This window comes from Kogia breviceps, chromosome 20 (genome assembly GCF_026419965.1).
Source record: "Kogia breviceps isolate mKogBre1 chromosome 20, mKogBre1 haplotype 1, whole genome shotgun sequence".
Classification (NCBI taxonomy): domain Eukaryota; kingdom Metazoa; phylum Chordata; class Mammalia; order Artiodactyla; family Physeteridae; genus Kogia; species Kogia breviceps.
The window spans coordinates 30,386,512-30,396,255 of NC_081329.1; the positions used below are offsets into that span (position 1 = coordinate 30,386,512).

A 9,744-nucleotide genomic window follows, 5' to 3' on the forward strand; every position below is an offset into this window, starting at 1 on the left:
GTCTTAACAGCTGGACCACCAGGGAAGTCCCCGAACTTATTCTTTGACTAAAGTTTTTCTATAGACGAAAGACAGGCGGAGGACATAGGAGGGAAGGTCCACAGGGTCCTGCTCCGTTTCACAATCGGTAGTAAATAGTAAATCAAACAAAGTTACAGTTCCTTAGAGAATTATATAGTCTTTGGTGGGCCTATTAGGTAACGCTCTATTAGGACACTGGAGGGACTTGCAGTCATTCTTTGCCTTATTTCCTTGTTTGGGATATTCTTTCTTTTCTTTAAAAAATTTTTCTGGGGCTTCCCTGGTGGCGCAGTGGTTAAGAGTTCGCCTGCCAATACAGGGGGACACGGGTTCGAGCCCTGGTCCGGGAAGATCCCACATGCCGCGGAGCAATTAAGCCCATGCACCACAACTACTGAGCCTGAGCTCTAGAGCCCATGAGCCACAGCTACTGAACCCGTGTGCCACAACTACTGAAGCCCACGTGCCTATAGAACCCTTGCTCTGCAACGAGAGAAGCCACCACAATGAGAAGCCAGCGCACTGCAAAGAAGAGCAGAGACCCAACAGAGCCAAAAATAAATAAATAAATAAATAAATTTAGTTTTTAAAAAAATCAAAAGGGAAGAATAAAGTTCTCTTTAAAAAAATTTTTTTTCCTTCCAGTTTTATTGACATAATTGGTATACTGCACTATGTACGTTTAAGAGGTACAGCATAATGGTTTGACCTACATACGTCATTAAATGATGCCCACAGTAAGTTTAGTGAACACCCATCATCTTATATAGATACAAAATAAAAGAAAAAGAAAAAAATATTTCTTCCCTGTGGTGAGAACACAACTGAATGCCTATTGTGTGCTGAATACCTGCCAGTGGACTGAGGGGAGGGAGTAGACCCTTGCTCTCAAGGACCGTGCAGTCCAGCAGAGAGAGACAGCCATGGTAAGAACTCAGTTCACTACTGTATTACAGGGACTGTGATCAAAGGTCTCCTGAGTACCGAGGCGGGTGGAGTGAGGTCTACTGGAACCAGAGGCATTTATTTCCCAGGTGCTGGGGAGGAGAGACCATTCCGGGGAGGAGGAGAGCCCTCAAAGGCAAGACGTTGTTAAAAGCCAGTCATTTGACTTGTCATAACCACTGATGACGGCCTTTAATTACGTACCATCCTGAGCTGTCACTTAGCTGCTTTGTGCAATAGCGACGTTTCATGCAATAGCGACATTTCATGCTTGGAGTGGGGAAATGCCGGGCAGAGAAAGCGTAAGACCCACACACACACACACAAAAGTAAGGGGCAGTGTGGGTAGTGATGGGATTTGTGGAAATCAGGAAAATGGACATTGGGGACCTAGTTTCGAATCCCAGTGCAACCACCTGTTGCTGGGAGACCTTGGGTAAGTTAATAACCCCCCTCTGTGATCCCTTTGTGCAAAAGGGTCCGGAGTCCACCCATCACCAGCACCTGGAGGTTGCAGTGTTTCTCTGGAAGCTCACAGGTAGGAAGGCAGCAGATTCCAAAGTTCCTGCGTTTTTGTCATCCTGCAGGTCAGTGGCCGGTTGGGCTGAGACAGCTGGCAGCACGGTGGAAGCACCAGTAGGCCTCCAGTTCCATAATTACTCCCCAGCTACGTGTGTGGGGGAGAAGGTGGGGGGGGTCAAAGGGGACACTGAGGTGAAGCCATAACTGTGGGAACTTCTTAGAGGAGGGAATGGCCTTTTAGAATGAGGGACCTCCAGAGGCCAGCCTGTGAGACCTGTGTTCTAAAATTACCCCTGCGGGCTTTTAATTAATGAAGGTGATCCAGTTCCAGGACAGAGGGCCAAAACCACTGAAAGAAGGATTTATTACATTTCCCAAGAGAACGGGACACCATGCCATGCGGGGCAACAGGGGGAAACCCGGGTCTGATCAGGTGGCAGCAGACAGGAGGAGGGTTAGGGTCGGGGTCAGGGTTAAGCAGAGGCCACAGCCTTTACTGGGGTGTCCTTGAGCGAGGCGAGACAGGGCAGAGTATTCACTTAGGATTGGCTAGCTTGAATTATTCCAGTGGCTTGGGCTACAGGGGTGGTCTGCAGTCATCCTGCTCCTGGCCCTGGGGTGATTCAGGGCGGGGGAAATGTTCTCAGTGGGCGTGAGAGCAGAGAAGGGGGTGGCTTGGGTGGGCCTGGGATCTGCCAGTCTGTGCAGGAAAGACGTGTTCCAGGCCAGCTGGCCCCACCCCCAGGAATTAGCTGGCCCTGGTGCTGGGGGGAGGGTGTTCCTGGACCGTGCTTAGCCCCCTACGATACTGTAGCGTTAATATTAACCCATCTCACAAGGATATGGTGCGACTCAGGTGTAATAGCAGACACTTCATAAAATGACAGCTGTGTGACCTGTTCCACCAGCCTGGGCTTCAATAATCCACATCACTTTTTATGTTACTGTAGTAAAATACACATAACACAAAACGTACCAACGTAACCATTTTTAAGTGTGCGGACCAGTGGTACTGAGCACACTCCCATCACCATCCATCGCCAGAACTCTTTTTATCTTGTAAATCTGAAACTTTATACCTATTCAACAACTCGCCCATGCTCCTGTCCCCACCAGCCCCTGCCAACCACCGTTCTACTTTCTGTCTCTATGAATCTGGCTACTCTAGTGAAATTACACTGTATTTGTCTTTCTGTGACTGGTTTATTTCACTTAGGTAATGCTGTCAAGATTCATCCATGTTGTAGCATGTGTCAGAATTTCCTTTGTAAGGCTGAATAATATTCCATGGTACGTAGAGACCACATCTTGTTTACCATTCATCCATTGATGGACACTTGGGTTGCTTCCACCTCTTGGCTATTGTGAATAATGCTGCTATAAACATGGGTGTACAAATATCTCTTCAGGACTCTGTTGTGAATTATTTTGGTTGTATACCCAGAAGTGGAGTTGCTGGATCATTTGGTAGTTGTATTTTTAATTGTTTGAGGAGGAACCATCATACTGTTTTCCACAGCAGCTGCACCATTTGACAGTCCCAACAGTGCACAAGGGTTGCAATTTCTCTGCATCCTTGCCAACCCTTGTTGTTTTCTGATTTTTGATAATAGCCATCCTAATGGGTATCTCATGGCTTTTGTATGCATTTCCCTAACAATTAGTGATGGTGCACGCCTTCTCATGTGCTTATTGGATCCTTGTATATCATCTTTGGAGAAAGGTCTATACAAGTCCTTTGACCATTTTTAAATCAGGTGGTTTCAGACTAAGACATTTTAAAAAAATATTTATTTGGCTGCACCGAGTCTTAGTTGCTGCACGTGGGGTCTTCGTTGTGGCATGCAGGATCTTTAGTTGTGGCAAGTGGGATCTAGTTCCCTGACCAGGGATGGAACCCAGGCCCCCTGCATTGGGAGCACAGAGTCTTAGCCACTGGACCACCAGGGAAGTCCCTTTTTGTAAAAAAAAATTATATGGTCACTCCTTGGTATATATTTTTTCAGTTTTTTTTTTGATGTGGACAATTTTTAAAGTCTTTTATTGAATTTGTTACAATATTGCTTCCGTTTTCACATTCTTTGGCTGCGAGACATGTGAGATCTTAGCTCCCCGACTAGGGATTGAACTCACACCCCCTGCACTAGAAGACGAAGTCTTAACCACTGGACCACCAGGGAAGTCCCTGAGATATTTTAATTAATAAGCTGAAACATGAAATCTGGTAGGTAAAATTTTGTACTTGTATTTATAAATGGAAGGAAGCCTTTTTTTTTTTTTTAATGTTACCCAAGAAGAACAGAGCAAGATAGAAGACACAGGCTCAGAAGGTAGAATTTCTAAATATAGGGCACATTTCACACAGGACTTCAGAGACTGACACTAGAATCCAGTTTCCCGAGTCTTGATCTAGCACAATGGCCGCTAATAGTTCTCAAACCAGTGTTTTCTCATGATGCTGCCCTTTCTTTCAGTCATGGTCTGACACACAAACAGACTAGTCCATGCGTATGTAAAATTTCCACATTTCCTGAGAATTTACTTTCATTTATTTTATTTTGGCTGCCCCGCATGGCATGTGAGATCTTATTTCCTCAACCAGGGATTGAACCCGAGCCCCCTGCAGTGGAAGCGTGGAGTCTTAACCACTGGACCGCCAGGGAAGTCCTCATTTATTTTATTTTTAAGCAACCACAAGCCACTTTTCTTGGGGAATAATGATTATAGAAAAGGAGTTGTGGTACAAAAATGTCTTTTTCTCTGCAAATGAATGAAATTCTTAGAGGATATGCAAGAAATTATTTACAGTGATCTCGGGGAGTGTAAAGAGTATGTCAAAAGGTATCATTTGAATTTTGTACCACCTGCACGTACTATTTATTCAAAAGATTTTAAATTTTCTTTTCAATTAAGGTAAAAAAACAGAGACCAATATTTAAGCAACTTACAACTTAAAACAAAATTTTAAGGTAGTGTAGATGTTAAAATCTGACTTTGTCATCCATATACCTTGTGTTTTAGCGTCTAACGCATATTTATTGGTGAATGAAGATCATTGACATTTTCTAGAAATAATCTAAAAACGTTGACTAAATCTGGTGACATGGAAGATAGGGAAGGGCTATTCTTTGTCCCAGGTTTTGTGAGTGTTCATTTGACTGGGAATAGGGCAAACTCACTCTTCTTTCATAGCTGTCAGCCTGTTCTGCAGAGACATTACAAGCAAGTTCAACGGCCTACAGCTTGCAGTGCAGACCTTGGGAGACTTCCCTGAGGAAACAGTATAGAAGAAAAAGTCCAGTTCTGTGTCCTCAGATGCATGATTCATTTGCTAGCAGTTTTTAGCTGAAAGGGCCTCTAAGAAGCTTTGGTAGAAAATTACACCAAGAAATAATGAGCGTTTGGAGATGGGGTTCATAGATGTTACTTAATTTTGCTCAAATACTCATAAGCTTCCCACAGGTCCTGAAATTTGTGCAAATAAGTACCTGAGGTCATCTCCAATGTGCTTCTAATATTTAAAATACTTCCTCATGGGAGGCTGGAATTCAGCATGTTCAAAATGTGTAACCATTTCATTTTCTTAAGAATCTGGAACCCTAGTCAGGCCCTGATTTTTCAAATTGTTCACTCTTGTAAAGAATATAGTAACCTATTTAATAAGCCTGGTTTTCTTCACCATATTCTTCTATTGTCTAGAGTTAGGACTAATTTTTTACTTCTTAGGGAGCCAGTGTAACATGATGGTTGAGGGTGCAGCTTTTGGGGTCAGGCTGCCAGAGTTCAAATCCTACGTCAGTGGTCCCAGCTACAACAGGAGGATAATAATATTACCTCTCTGACTCATTGAGGTGTCCTGAGGATCCAATGGCATGGACTGTTAGGCGAGGTTTTAATGTACATTAACCACTAGTAAGTCAGCTATTTGTTGTTATTTTTCTCCTTTTGTTTTTGGAAACTCAGGTGTACAACATGAATCAGAATGCTTGGTTCACAACCCACTATCTTTATTGGTCTGTGTATGGTACTGTTTTCTTCATTTTATTTAATTTGTATTAATTTTTGTGTATTAACTTGATTTAATATGATAGCAGACACACACACTAACCCACTCATTCTTAGAACTAGAATATATTGCTAATAACTTGCATCTAGTTAAAGGCTCTTATCTTGTCCTATTCTTTAGCCTTCTCCCCTCCCAGAGATAACCACAATCTTTTTTTTTTTTTTTTTTTTTTTTTTTGCGGTATGCGGGCCTCTCACTGCCGCGGCCTCTCCCGCTGCGGAGCACAGGCTCCGGACGCGCAGGCGCAGCGGCCACGGCTCACGGGCCCAGCCGCTCCGCGGCACGTGGGATCTTCCCGGACCGGGGCACGAACCCGTGTCCCCTGCATCGGCAGGCGGACTCCCAACCACTGCGCCACCAGGGAAGCCCAATAACCACAATCTTGAAGCAATATTGTAACAAATTCAATAAAGACTTTAAAAACATACACTAAAAAATAAGATTTGCACGTGATTTTGCTACAACGATTTATCCATGTTATTTCATGAGCTCTAAATCATTTATTTTCAATGTTGTATAATGGTCTATCATGTGAGTAAACCACAATTTATCTATTCTACCAATGGGAATTGGGACTGTTTCTTTTTTTCTTTTTTTCTTTGACACTGTTTCTATGTACATGTCTCTGGTGCATTTGTCCAAGAATTTCTCGTGTGCATATAAATATAATGGATACGCTAATTTATATACACCTGAATATTAAACTTTGCAAGATCATACCAAAGTGTTTCCCCAAATGGGTGTACCAATTTACACTCTCACTAGCAATATATAAAATATCACATTGGTCTATATTCTCTCCAACACTTGGTATTGTCAGACTTCTTCATTTTTAATCATCAGATGGGTATGAAATTATACCTCATTATGGTTTGTTTCCATTTCTCTAATTATTGATGGCACTGAACATTTCCTTATATGTTTATTAGCTAAGTGTGTTTCCACTTCTGTGAAATTCCTGTTCATATCTTTAGCAGGCAGCCAAACTGGCATTTAGTTGCTGTTGATTAGTCTCCTAAAGTTTGTCCGTTGTGCTGATTTTTTCATAGAACCAACTTTTGGCTTCTTTGATTTTCTTTATTGTTTTTCTATTCTCTCATTAATTTCCTTTTTAATGTTTATTATTTCCTTCTTTCTGCATGCTTTAGGTTCATTTTGCTCTTTTGTTTTCCTAGTGTCTTAAAGTTAGGTTGATTTGAGCTCTTTTTTTTTTTTTTTTTTTTTTTTTTGCGGTACACGGGCCTCTCACCGTTGTGGCCTCTCCCGTTGCGGAGCACAGGCTCCGGACGCGCAGGCGCAGCGGCCACGGCTCACGGGCCCAGCCGCTCCGCGGCACGCGGGACCCTCCCGGACCGGGGCACGAACCCGTGTCCCCTGCATCGGCAGGCGGACTCTCAACCACTGCGCCACCAGGGAAGCCCTTTCTTCTTTTTTAAAATACAGACTAGAGGTAGCGACAGGGAGGGGTTCTTTACCGGGTCCGGTACCGCTGCTGTTCCCGCCTCTTCGCTTCTCGGCCGCACAATGGGCACCCGAGACGACGAGTACGACTACCTCTTTAAAGTTGTGCTTATCGGAGATTCTGGTGTTGGAAAGAGTAATCTCCTGTCTCGATTTACTCGAAATGAGTTTAATCTTGAAAGCAAGAGCACCATTGGAGTAGAGTTTGCAACAAGAAGCATCCAGGTTGATGGGAAAACGATAAAAGCACAGATATGGGACACGGCAGGGCAAGAGCGGTACCGAGCTATAACATCAGCATACTATCATGGAGCTGCAGGTGCCTTATTGGTTTATGACATTGCTAAACATCTCACATATGAAAATGTAGAGCGATGGCTGACAGAACTGAGAGATCATGCCGATAGTAACATGGTTATCATGCTTGTGGGCAATAAGACTGATTTGCGCCATCTCAGGGCGGTTCCTACAGATGAAGCAAGAGCTTTTGCAGAAAAGGATGGTTTGTCGTTCATTGAGACATCTGCTCTAGACTCTACGAATGTAGAAGCTGCTTTTCAGACAATCTGGACAGAGATATACCACATTGTTTCCCAGAAGCAAATGTCAGACAGACGTGAAAATGACAAGTCTCCAAGCAACAACGTGGTTCCTATTCATGTTCCACCAACCACTGAAAACAAGCCAAAGGTGCAGTGCTGTCATAACATATAAGGCGTTTCTCTTCTCCCCTAGAAGGCTGTGTAGAGTCCAATTCCCAGGTCTGAGATTTAAATACATTTGTCATTCTTGTGGTCATTTTTGTGTTTTATTACTTCCTCATACTTACGCATTTTTCCATGTCTTAAGTCTTTTGATTTTAGCTTTATAAAATCATCCACTTGTCCCGAATGACTGCAGCTTTTTTTTCATGCTATGGCTTCACTAGCCTTAGTTTAATAAACTGAATGTTTGGATTCCACAATTATTGTTTACTTTTCATCATGGAAGCTGTCACTGTAGACCATAATATAACTTGATCCCTTGAAGCTCAGATCTGTTGGTCTTGATTAAATCAAATTAAGAGGACTGTAGAAATAAGCTATCATTTTGCCACAGAGCAGCTTATAATTAATACACTCTTCTCTCAGTGCAGTGTATATTTCCATAAATCTAAGAATTGCCCTATAAACATAGCAGAATTTTGAGAGCTTGAAAATTTTCCATTATTCTGGAAATCAATTTCTAACATGCCTTAATAGGGTTATGTAGTTTAGTAAATTTTGTTTTTTAATTTTTGTAAACATCAAAGTTGATTAGAGAGGGGGGCACTTTTTTCTGGATAAGAATTATCTTAATAAACACAAAAGACTGTGATGATTTCAGTAGCAGTATGGTTATGGGACCATATGTTAAACAGTGCTGCCTGGCAGGCTGGGAACTGGAAAGACTGGTGGAATTCCTTATGAGGTGCCTCTGTTACAGTAATCAGGCAGCCCAAGTCATTTAACTTCTCTAATTTCCCAGCAGTAGATCGTGTGGCATTTTATTGCTCAGGCAATAACTGGTTTAATGCTCTTAGTATTCAATGGTGAAGTGTTAATTTTGTCTTAAAACCTTCCAGTAAATGAAATGCAACCTAGTTTTATCACCATATCCACCAGCAGGCATGGAAAATTATTTTAACAATGCTGATTTTTGAGTTTTGTAGTATATTATGGAATATAGTCCAGTTAAATATCTGGTTTCAGTATGTCTAAAGAATACAGTGAGAGGTTAATTTCTGCTCAAGTGGTACCACTTAAAGGCATGTATTCTTTTAGTACGCAAGATAAAATAGTACCTTGAGTTAAATAGAATGCATTTAGGCATTGTACAAACCTGAAAGTTTGCTTCCACTACATTATTGAAATCAATGGAGCAACTCATTTCTCATTCAGAAATGTGCACACTAATATTTAGTTTTGTTTTCTTGTGGATAGTATTGAGCACTTAACTCTGAAGTGTTCTACAAGTTGTGTCAACTAAAGTGATACTATTCAGGATGGTGGAATATCCCCAAAATATACATGTGTGTGGGCTTGCATAGATTACTATGTTTCATAGTTAATCTTCTGTCTTTTGCAGTGCTCATGACGTGTGGGGCGCACGGAAGTCATTGCTGTGATTAGTCAATTTAGTTTTTCTCTGTAGCCGTTTTATTATTTTGGTGTATTGGTTATGAAGATACTACTATCTATTTGTAAATCGCTACTTTGTATTTTATGCATGCTCTATAACTTGATTTTTTTTAGTTATTGATTTGGAAAATATTCACATTCTAATAAACAGTTATAGGGGGAAAATAAATAAAATACAGACTATAAATTTCCCTCTAAGCACTGTTTTAACTGCATCCCATAAGTTTTGGTATTTTGTGTGTTCATTTTTATCTATCTCAAAGTATTCTCTAATTTCTCTGGTGATTTCTCCTTTGATCCATTGGTTGTTTAAGATTGTCTCATACTTTTCACATTCTTGTGAGTTTATCAAACTTATTTCCATTATTGATTTCTGATTTAATTCCACTGTGGTCAGAGAACACACACTGTACAATTTCAATACTTTAAAACTTTTTAAGACTTTTTAAAGGCCCAGCATATGATCTCTCCTGGAAATGGTCTATGTGATTTTAAAAGAATATGTATTCTACTGTAGTTGGGTACAGTGTTTTATAGATGTCTTCTAGGTCTAGTTAGTTTATATTGTTG

At 41.4% G+C, this 9,744-nt stretch overlaps 1 pseudogene; it reads left to right on the forward strand.

Moving 5' to 3' along the window:
• The first annotated feature begins 7,040 nt into the window (after window positions 1–7,040).
• On the forward strand, window positions 7,041–7,769 carry LOC131747341 (ras-related protein Rab-11A pseudogene; annotated as a pseudogene).
• The last annotated feature ends 1,975 nt before the right edge of the window (window positions 7,770–9,744 follow it).